Consider the following 10,684-nt stretch of genomic DNA (forward strand, 5'->3'; position numbering starts at 1 on the left):
ATCCTTTTCTCTCTCTCTCTCTCTCTCTCTCTCTCTCTCTCTCTCTCTCTCTCTCTCTCCCTCTCCCTCTCTCTCTCTCCCTCTCTCTCTCTCTTTCTCTCTTTCTCATTCTCTTTTCCCTGCCCCCCTCACCCTATTTATTACTCCTTTCCTCCTCCAACACACGCCCCGCCCCCTCCCCGGAGGTCGACCAGTTGTCTCAATGTGAAATCTGCCTGGAAGAGAGTACCCGTATTGGTGTTTCTCCTTTGACTCGACGACTCGGTTCGATGCGGGACTGAGACTCTTACTGGACATTCGAACGCATTGCACTCTACCTACAGGTATATTCACAGCCCTAGATGATTGGTTTCCTTTTTTGGTTGGGGGCGGGCGGGGGGGGGGCTTGTTTGATTGTTTGCCGCGCTGGTTTATTTACATTTCTTCTCCCCCCACCCCCCCCCGCAGGTTGACCAGTTGGCCGGTGTGCCCCAGACCGACCGAGGTCGACCAGTTGTCCTAACATAAGCGGGATGGGGGTTGGGGTCGAAATTGGTGTGAATTCATAAGCGCCTTTTTTTTTTTTCCTTCCTTCCTTTTTTTTTTTTTTTTTTTAAATATCTATAGTTTTCGGTGGACCCAACATCTTTATTTTATTATTATTATTTTTTAACTTATTTTATTTATTTTATGTTTTATTTGGTGCGATCTAACCCAGCGCCCCATGCTACCGGTTGAGCCACACACCCAGCCCCTAAGTTTCACCCTTCCCCTCTCTCTCTCTCTCTCTCTCTCTCTCTCTCTCTCTCTCTCTCTCTCTTTTCCTTGACCCCCTCATCCTATTACTCCTTTCCTCCTCCAACGCAACACACACACACACAAACACATATATCCCGGAGGTCGACCAGTTGTCCCAATGTAAATACTGCCTGGGTAAGTGAAATTATGAGTGTTTTTCTTTGGATTGGGTTTGATGTGGGACTGGGACTGCTACTGGAGTTTTGACGCATTGCACTCTGCCTGCCTCATCCTCCCGAGTCCCTGGGATTACAATCCTGTGCCACCAGGGGCATCTGTGTGCAAAATGGAGTTCGCAGACTTCTCTTGTCTCATTTCTTCCTCTGTTTTCCTCCTCCTCCTCCTCCTCCTCCTCCTCCTCCTCCTCCTCCTCCTCCTCCTTCCTCCCCCCATCCCCCCCCTCCCAAGTTAATTTGTCAATGGATTCTTTTTAGCTATAAGTGACGGTAGGATGACTCCACGAATATTCCTTATTTCAAGTGGGGACATTCTTTCCTAATCGGGAGTTCAGTTTGAATTGCATGCATCAAATCATTACTTGTGTGGGTCAGGGCTTTTTCTTCTCTTGGTGGTCAGTACCCGGAGAGGAATGTCAAAGCCAGGGGGGGTGCTCTTGAGTGTTTGTGCATTTCTGTCCTTCCTTGCACACCAACTCAACTCTCCCTCGCTCCCTCTCTCCTTCCCTCCTTCCTTTCTTTCACTTTTGCTTCACTGTTTCTTTCCTGGTGGTGCTGGTGCTGGTGGTGCTTCCTTTCGGTTACTTTTCTTTATTTTTGTTCTTGATTTTTTTTTTTTAATTTGCTCCCCCTCCCCCGGCCTTTCTCTCTCTCTCTCTCTCTCTCTCTCTCTCTCTCTCTCTCTCTCTCTCTCTCCTCTTCCTGTTGCTGAAAGCTTGGCCCAATCCAATAAGGATGGCAAGGTCTTGAGACACAGGAAAAAAGGCTTATGGCAGCACTGGCAGAGCAAAAACACAGGGACTCTTGTCCCCAAAGGCTGTGATTCTGCATGTCAGCAACAACAGGAGGTTTTGTAGAGGAGATTCAAAGGCCACCTTGCACTTCTTCCTGGCCGCAGTTGTAATTCGGCTTCTTACTTTTGATAAGAGTCATTTCTGACATCCTCTGTTCTCCAAAGTCTAAGTGACTTCAAGACTATGCTGGGCGTGGACTCAAGGACAGATAAGTCTGCCTAAAACAGGGAAGAAAGGTGATATGATTTCCCCTGGATTGAATCCAGAAGTACCTAACCACCACCAGGGAGTTACACCTCGATTTTTTTTTTTTTTTTTTTTTTTTTTTTGAGAGGGAGTGTCCCTTGATTGCTCCTGTTGGCTAACATCAAAGGAGACAGCATCCTATCTCAGTCTGTGATAACGCCTGTGGTGGTGTGGTGGAGGGGGGGTGTCCTTCCCCTTCCCCTTCCCCTTCCCTCTCTCCTTTCTCTATTTGCTGGTTAAAGCTCAAGGTCTCTGGAGGTTGCCTGAGTACTCCCAGGACCTCACCTTCTCTGGTGAGTAGTTGAAGTGGTGGTTGCTGGACACTGTCCTACCATTCTGATCTTTCACTACTCTTACTGTTCTCTTCCAGGACTTTTGGATCGACTTCCTTCTTCCAAGGATGGTGGAATGATGACAAACATGATGGTATTGGAGATTTGGGACACTTTTTTTTTTTTTTTTTTGTGGTTGTTTTTCCTCCCGGATGGCTGTCAAACCTGCAGCAGCACACACATCCGTCCATCTCGAAGTGAAGAATCTCTAAAGGATCTTCAAGGAAAGCGTGGACAAGGAGGATTCAGTCCCGGGAGACTCTTGACGCGAGATGTGAAATCCCCCCCCCCCCCATTTCTTCTGGAAAGTACCTAATACCAATAAAGACAGGACAAAATGCAGCACAGGCTGGCTGGCTGGCTGAGGTTTATGTAGCGCCGAGTAGTTCTACAGGTAAAATTGGATCCCAGAGCAACTGTGCAGCTACTCAGGGTCCTTGCCTTCCCCAACTGTCCCCTATGGGACCGAAGCTGCTCCCTCCCCTAAGGCTTTCTCAGTCAGCTAATCCTCCACACTTAGGAGTGGTGAAGGTGGGACACACGTTTTAGGCTTGCTTGGCTTCTTCAGTCGGATCTCATCTTGCCACCGGGTCAGAAACACAAGCATATACACGAGAATGTGCATAGCGACGGGTTTCCACCCTGTGGAACTTGGGAGTCCACAGTGAGTGGTCTGTGGTCTGAAAAGGGCAGCCTCGTTAGTTGCAGTCACTGAACGCTAGGTGGCGCAAAGCTACCGTCATTTTGGAAGGCCTGCCTGAGTTCCATTTCCAGTTTAGATATAATCTATCTACATGTGTAGACATAGATAGATAGATAGATAGATAGATAGATAGATAGATAGACAGACAGACTTAGATATCTATATCTATATCCATATGCAGGTCACTAAGCTGCAAGCCGCCGCGTCATATCTTCCTCTCTTCCCTCAGCCTACTGAGTCCCTGGAAAGACAGATGGGCACGCGCCTCAGTGCCCTTGTTCCCCCGCCCCCCTCCCCCATACAGTAAAGTCCCGGAAGCACTGGGGGGGCGGGGAGGACATACCGCTTTTACCCCTGGTATCTGATCACTTTCCTTAGCCTTTAACATGCCCCACCTAGGAGATAGCTTCTGTGCCTCTGCCCGACCCTTGGAATTTGAACTATAATCCACACTTCCCCCATCCCACTCACTCCAATTCCCCAGCAGTAGTCCCTCCCAAGGCTGTCACCACTAGAGGTCCATAGTAAACACCTTCCCCCACCCCTGAGAGTTATGAGGGAGGGCCTGGATGAGGTTAAGAGAGAAACAAACAAAAACAAAGCAGTGATGTTTCGTGTGTGTGTGTGTGTGTGTGTGTGTGTGTGTGTGTCTAGTGTGTACCTGTCTGCACACAAAACCCAAACAGGATGAATTTGGGCCTGGGGGAAGGAGAGGGAGGCCCTTCCTGGGTTTACTTTCTGGGGAAGGGAAGAGACAAAGGAAAAAAGGTGAGGGTGTTGCCCAGCAATCAAGACCCTTTGTGGACCAATGCCCAAGGCCCTGGGTTTCTTCCCCAGCCTAGCATCACAAAAGAAACAAAAGTAGTGAACAAAGAGAGACTCAAACAACCAAAACAGGCAAGGAAATCTCATCTCAAAGTGCCCACGGGAAAGGAAAAAAAAAAAAAAAAAATTCAAGACTGCCGTGCTGGGCTGGGATGAGCTGGGGTCCTTTATATCTCAGCGTTAGAGCGCTCGCCTAGCATATTCGAGGCCCTCCCTGGGTTCCATCCTCGGCTCCAGATAAAAAGAAACTAATAACATAAAGGCATTCTTTCCAACTAGGCCAAATAAATAAATAAATAAAATCAAGACACTAGAAGAGACCTTGCTCACACAGAAAAAAAAAAAAAGGGGGGGGGGTGGGGGGAGATCAAGATGGAAATCACTCTACCCTTGGCATCCAATAGACAAATAAGGCTCCCCATACTCATGCCAGGGTTTCCTTGGTGGGGATGGAACTAAAAACCAGCCCCTCACACAGGGGCTGGTTTCTGACTGGAGCCTGGAACTGGGGACTGAACACAGACACAGTTTACCACTGAGCTAAACCAACATCCCCTTTTTATACAGATATTTTTATACATCTTTAGTAAATCCATTGATTTATGAGTTGAACCCAGAAGCGCTCACTTGACCACTGACTGAGCCACATCCCCATATTCAATTTATCTATCTGTTCATTTGTTTTCTGGCTTGCTTGCTTGTTCTAGTTAAAGCTTGGTCCCAGGGTTTCAAAAACTGACTTCCAGACCACTCACGTAGAAAGGAATCAAGCCTTTATTAAATCACAAGTAGTGGCGACTGAGCAGAAGAACATAAAGCTGTTCCCCTGGCCAGCCCCAAACAATTGCAAGGGTGCCCCTTATAAGCCTGAAACCTGCAAAAGGGACGTTTTGGGGGGAGGGGGCGTCTAGCTAATGCAAGCAAGCCAAGTTACAGAAGCGGGAGAGTGAAGTCAGGCGGAGGGACGCTCAGCCAATCACAATCAGCCTAGCCACTCCAGTGACAGAAGCATAGCCCCCGTTATGGGCTAGTTACAGAAACAATGTCCCATCAGGTAGTTCCGTGTTCTTAAAGGCTTCTATAGCACAAGGAAAAGAACATCTTGCCCCCCAGTCATCACCCTTCTACTTGGCCTGGTTGTTTTACAGAATGGAGACATAAAACAAAACGGAGTCACATCCCATTTGCTTTTACTATCACAACTTTTCTTTTGGAGACAGGGGTCTCGCGAGGTTACTTTCTCTCGCTATGAGCTTACAATCCTTCTCTCAAGCTCCTCCTGATCCTCGGGGGGGGGGGGGGGGAGGACAGACATGAACCCCCAACCCAGGCCTGGCTAAGCCTTGCATTTTAATTTTTTTCCCCTTTAATTTCTTGAGTTGTAGATGGATGGACACAATATCTTTACCTTATTTGCTTGTTTGCCCCTTTGTTTTGGGTTCTGTGGTGCTCAGGATCCAATCCAGCGCCCCACACGTCCCAGGCAAGTGGTCTACTACCGAGCTAAAACCCTAGCCCAAGCTTTGCATTCTAGAATGAATACATTTCCTTCTATGCTGAAGGAACACAGACATATTTATTGTACAACAAGCCCAGAGATCTTCACATCACAGTTGCCTAGAAGTCCTACGTACATTCATTGACCTTTGACTTTGGAAGCCACGTTCAGAATCTATGACTCTGGCCAGATAACTGCCACGATGTGGTTTTTGCTCACCCACAGTTGGACCTAGGTGAACAGCTTGGACTCAAGTGGACAAATACTCTTATGCATTCAGAAAACAGTGCCACTCACCTGGTACAGGAGTATTCTTTCAACAAACGATCACCAAACCCTTACTTACTCAATTAAAACTAACAGATGTGAAAACTGGTCATTAATGGCACAGATCTTTTTATTTATTTATTTATTTACTTATTTTTAAGAATTTTTTAGAGAGAGTGTGAGAGCGAGAGACAGAGAGAGAGAATTTTTTAATGTTTATTTATTTATTTATTTAGTTAGTTAGTTAGTTAGTTAGTTAGTTTTCGGCGGACACAACATCTTTGTTAGTATGTGGTGCTGAGGATCAAACCCGGGCCGCACGCATGCCAGGTGAGCGGGCTACCACTTGAGCCGCATCCCCAGCCCCAACCACAGATCTTTTTTTTTTTTTTTTTTTTTTTTAAATCTGAATGTTACACCGAATGCATATGTTAGAACTTCCACATGTGTCACTGACTATGGGATAAGTTTAGAGCTTCGATACAATACACGTTCTAATAAAAAGGGCACTAATTGGTGACCTCTCATGTAGGAAACCTATATGTCTTTAAGTGTACCGACTTTTGAAGAATAAAATAATCTCTCACACACAGCATACTACTCTAGCCCCCAGATGTGCACACATCTCCAGTGACAGACATGTGGGGTGATTCAGGAGAATCACAAGACTAACCCAGCCTCAGCAACTTATGGAGCCCTGCGGTAATGAGAGAGAGAGAGAGAGAGAGAGAGAGAGAGAGAGAGAGAGAGAGAGAGAGAGAAGGGGGGGTAGGTGTTGGGGGGGTGTTGCTCAGAGGCAAAGCATCTCAGAAGGAAGAGGGGGAATTTATTATAATAAGAAAACATAAGAACTGAACCTTTACAGCAACAAAACTCTGACGACTCTGCTGACACTCTGTTGTTCGAGGCCTAGCAAGGTTATCAAACAGAAAAGTGATTTTCTGGATGGAAATTCTAAATATTTGTTAGCCAATGGGCAGATAACCCACCCTGAAAGTCAATATAGCCTTCACCTATGATTAGGGAGGGGGAGGGAAGGAAAAAGAGAAAGGAAAAAGGATATGGGTTTTCACATGAGCCTCAGTGGCTGAGCAGTGAGACTTATACTCAAAGCATATAAAGTGGACCCCTGTTACATTTTCTTTCTGATCCCCACCACCACCTCCCCCCCCCCCTTTCCTTGATTTGACAGTTGGGAGAAAATTTTTTTATTTTTATTTTTATTTTTTTAAATATTTATTTATTTATTTTTTTAGTTCTCGGCGGACACAACATCTCTGTTTGTATGTGGTGCTGAGGATCGAACCTGGGCCGCACGCATGCCAGGCGAGCGCGCTACCGCTTGAGCCACATCCCCAGCCCCCCCCCTTTTTTTTTTTTTTTTTTTAAAAAAAGAAAGAAAATTTTTTTTAAAAAGACGAAAAGGACAACAACAGCAACAGACAGAAACCACAGCCACCCTTACGAATTTCTGAATTTACATGAGTCAATTACTCTTCTTGATTCTCAGTAACATAGTTTATACTTTTCATGGTTTTTGGTTTGTTTGTTTGTTTGTACGTAGTTAAAAAAAATCAGATGAAATTATTGGTATTCATTGCATATAGAGTGACCCATGTTAGCTCGATCTTATCTCTCAGTTGCAAAGAAGGGGGGGCGAAAGGGGGGAGGGGTTGTTGTTGGTGGTGGTGGTGGTGGTGGTGGTGGTGGTGGTGGTGGTGGCAGCAAAAAGCAACCTGGAACCTGCTTTAGCTAGGCTACTGGTTTGATAAAGTCTTCCTTGCATGGATGTGTTGTAGGGACAAATGAGGCAAGGCACCGACCGAACAGAGCAGGAAAACGGTTTTATTTGGCTGCAGCCAAGTTCAGAGGACACGGCTTTTGCTGTCATGAATTCATCCCCTGAACCCCGAGTTCAGGTAGTTTCAGAGTTTTCTACCGAGCATGTAAGGGGAGGGGCTCAGAAACTCATGGTCTGCAGAAGTTCACATAAAAGCAGCTTTTTCTCTCACTGTTCTGGGCATGTTAACCCCTCGAGGACAACACCTGAGAAGGGGAGAGCTGCTTCTCCCCTGTCTAGTCTCCCCCTGCCAGCTGTTACCATGGAGTCCAGTTGGTAACTTCTTCTCGTATCTTAAACCTGTAGACATCTCTGTGAAGTCCAGCTCAAGGCCAGAGGCCTTGTTTGCACATTTCTTCAAAGTACTATTCTGGATATGTTTGTGAAAAACTAGTAAGGGGGTGTCCAGCACCTGGAGTGCTGGTATCTTCTCGGCCAGTGGCCAAGTAAACAGGGCGACAGGAAAATAGGAAGTTTATCCACCTTGAATTCTTTTGCAGAGACTCTTTTGCTGACAGACCTAAAACCAGTCTGGGTGAAGATTTCTGAAGAGGCCCAGTTAAGACTTTTCAGTGGAGAAAGGGGATGCCACTTCAGATGATGAATCATCGCAAAGACACATTGGACCGACCCACCCAAACATATCACATATTTTAAGATTCTTCTCATTCACGGCAAAGAGTAAGCAGTTTGACCTAACAATAGTTTGGTTTCAAAAGGCTTTTTTTTTTTTTTTTTTTTTTTTTTTTATCTAATTCCCCTGCTTTTTCCTAAGAGCTCTTCTCTTTTCTCTAGGAAAACTCTACTCTTAGTCAGAGGTCCAAATCTCCATTCAAATGACACAGGAAAAAAAAAAAATTCTCTCAAGCATCTGGCCCCCTCCTGCCCCAAACAAAAAAGTTCTGGGTGATCAATGAATTTAAGAGGCAGGAAGAATGGATCATTAACAGAAATGAACATAACCACAGTTACTACTTTCTAAGAATTGGAATGAATTACCCAGGGCAGAGCTTCCAATTGAAACACTGTAGTTATTAGACAACAAACAAACAAAGAAACAAACAGACAGACAGACAAACAAAAACCCTGAAGTACAAGAGACTCTCCCCTTCTCTCTCTAGAACTTACACACACACACACACACTCGCTTGATTTTCAGTTTCTCACTTAGTGGAGCACCCCTTTTCTTTAGGATCAATCTCCTCCTAGGTTTCTTTTTATACCAAAGGGGGGCAAGTTACACATGATCCAGGAGAAGGAGGCCAAAGCAATCAGGTTATTAAGGAACATCAGGAGAGAGAAATTAAATGCTGGTGGACACATTGAACCAATGCTCTGAAACACATGATATTCAAACTAACCTCTTAGTTTAGTTTTAAACCAATCGGTCAGCATAAATGCAGAGTTAGAGAGACAAACTGACCCTTAAAACAGATACGCAAAACCACACTGGAATTTGAAACAGGTTGGGAATTGTGAACAGCCTGGAGAGGCCACATTTTTCTTCCTTCAGGGGCAGTGGCAGAGACTTTGCACTGCCTTTTGTTATGTAAATTAGAACTGAGACCTGCCCCCAAAGCAAGCCCGGTTTAGTGTTAAGAATTTTACTTCCCGCCCGCCCGCCCGGATAACTGGCACCCCATCCTGACAGAAAACAAATTTTCCCTTGCACACAAAGTGGTAGGAACCCAAAGTGGCTGGAACCACCCCTCCCCCTCCCCCCCCCCCCCCCAAAAAAAAACCCCACAATGGCACCGAGAAGGAATAGTACAAGTACCTGCTCTATCTAGGCTACTGGTTTGATAAAGTTGACACTTTGTTGGGGGTATTTCAATCTCACCTCACCTTGACCCCTGACCTGCCCCTCTCAAGAGTTTGTGAAAGATGGATGCTGCTATTTCTCCCTGAGATTTGTGAATCTACAGGTTTATACTTTCTTTGGGTTTAATCCGGTTCTTGAAATGACTCCTGGCAGTGGCCAACATGCCCGACCTCCAGCTTACTTTTGTGTTGTTCAGAGAAGAGTCGTGGTGTGATTTCGTCTTTTAGACTTTGTGGAGATTTGGTTTATGTTCCATTCTATGGTCAACTTTGGTAAACATTCCGTATTCGCTTTAAAAGAATGTCTGCTGTGTGGTGGTGGCCTTGCAGTGTTCTGAACATGCCCATTAGGTGTGGGTTGTTCCTGATGTAGTTCTGCTGTCCTTTGTTACTGATTATTTATTTATGGCCTAAGTCGTCAGCTGCTAAGGGATGAGTGTTCTCGCCTCTTTGCCATAATAGATTTATCCATCTTTTCTTTTAATTCTCTCTGGTTTTCATGTAGGTATTTATTTATTTATTTATTTATTTATTTATTTATTTATTTATTTTTTAGCTGTAGATGGACACAATATCTTTATTTTTTTTTATTTATTTTTATGTGGTGCTGAGGATTGAACCCAGGCCCTCACGAATGCAAGGCAAGCACTCTACCACTGAGCTACAATCCCAACCCTCATGTAGGTATTTTGAGGTTATTGAAAGACTTGCACACTACCTTAAGATTGTTTAATGCTTCCTCAAAGATCTGACTGTTTATCAATGTGCTATGTTCCTCCTACGCCTGGCAGTGATTGTCTTGTGTGTACCTTGAAGTCATACTGAAAATAAAATAAATAAGTGACTGGGTACAGTGGCCTATGCCTGTCATCCCAGACACGCTTCTCTCTCTCTCTCTCTCTCTCTCTCTCTCTCTCTCTCTCTCTCTCTCTCTCTCTCTCCCCCTTCCTCTCTCTCCTTCTCTTTGTCTTTAAAAAAGAAAAATAAGTAAAAGTTAAAAAAGGGGCTGGGGATGTGGCTCAAGGGGCAGCGCACTCGCCTGGTTGCCTGCGGCCCGGGTTCGGTCCTCAGCGCCCCATACAAACGAAGATGTTGTGTCCACCGAAAACTAAAAAGTAAATATTAAAATTCTCTCTCACTCTCTCTTAAAAAACAAAGAAATGTTTATATATATATAAAGTGTGGCCATACAAAACAGAACTCCACAAGGAAGAATCCTTTCTCCTATTATGGTCAGTATTCTTTTTTTTCCCCTTTTTTTCTTTTTTAGAGTAGTTGTAGGTGGACAGCACGCCTTCTCTTGACTGTGTTCCTTTTTGTATGCCGCGCTAAGGCTCAAACCCAGTGCCTCCTATGTGCTAGGCCGGCCCTCTGGCACTGAACCACAGACACAGAGGAGGAAAGA

Source organism: Marmota monax, unplaced genomic scaffold (assembly GCF_021218885.2).
Source record: "Marmota monax isolate L192 unplaced genomic scaffold, Marmota_monax_Labrador192_F-V1.1 WCK01_AAM20220418_F8-fsc02081, whole genome shotgun sequence".
Classification (NCBI taxonomy): Eukaryota; Metazoa; Chordata; class Mammalia; order Rodentia; family Sciuridae; genus Marmota; species Marmota monax.